This window comes from Lupinus angustifolius, chromosome LG19, assembly GCF_001865875.1.
Source record: "Lupinus angustifolius cultivar Tanjil chromosome LG19, LupAngTanjil_v1.0, whole genome shotgun sequence".
Classification (NCBI taxonomy): Eukaryota; Viridiplantae; Streptophyta; class Magnoliopsida; order Fabales; family Fabaceae; genus Lupinus; species Lupinus angustifolius.
In genome coordinates, this window is record NC_032027.1 from 18,112,334 (window position 1) to 18,112,641 (window position 308).

Consider the following 308-nt stretch of genomic DNA (forward strand, 5'->3'; position numbering starts at 1 on the left):
ATCCTCATCCTCATCCTATCCTAATCCTTATCCTTATCCTCATCCTCGTCCTCATCCTCATCGTTATCCTCATCCCCATCCTCATTCTCGTCCTCATCTTCATCCTCATCCTATCCTTGTCCACATCCTCATCCTATCCTCATCTTCATCCTCCTCCTCATCCTCATCCTATCCTCTTCCTCATCGTCCTCCTCTTACTCAACCTCATCCTCATCCTCATCCTAATCCACTTCCTCATCCTCATCCTACTGTCATCATCATCCTCATCCTATCCTCATCCTCATTCCTTCATCATCCTCGTCCTCATC